Source organism: Etheostoma spectabile, chromosome 2 (assembly GCF_008692095.1).
Source record: "Etheostoma spectabile isolate EspeVRDwgs_2016 chromosome 2, UIUC_Espe_1.0, whole genome shotgun sequence".
Taxonomy (NCBI): Eukaryota; Metazoa; Chordata; class Actinopteri; order Perciformes; family Percidae; genus Etheostoma; species Etheostoma spectabile.
The window spans coordinates 4,478,715-4,479,207 of record NC_045734.1 but is presented as its reverse complement, the minus strand read 5'-3'; positions in this window follow the sequence as shown (position 1 = coordinate 4,479,207).

Sequence of the window (493 nt, the reverse complement as noted above, 5' to 3'; positions counted from 1 at the left end):
CCCCCCAAAGATGCGCCCTCCTCGGCCGGAGGCGAGGAAACGGCCGCTTTGGGGGAAACACGAGGATCAACGGGACAGTCTGTCAGAGCCAAGTCCCGGTCCCTACCTATCAAAAGAGGTTCCAGTCCTCCAGTCCAAGGTTTCTGCATGTTTAAAGGAAGTTATTGGGTCTTTGTAAATTATAGTGTGGTCTGGACCAGGGGCGATTCTAGGATCAGAGCTTCAGGGGTGCCTGGCACCCTTCAAACCCTTGTATGGTATCCGGGTCAAATTGACCCATTTCAAATTTTTGAAAGAAAAATGGTACACTTACATTTTTTCTACCTTTCTGTGATAAACATGTATTCCTGACTCAATTCAGAAGATTCTTCCAGATGTGACCGCTTTTTTGTATTTTTTCCAGAGTGGATTTTTAATTGTGTTCTAGTAGATACTGATTGTGTTCCCTAAACATATACATTGTGTTATCTCAATTGTTTGAAATTGAGATAAA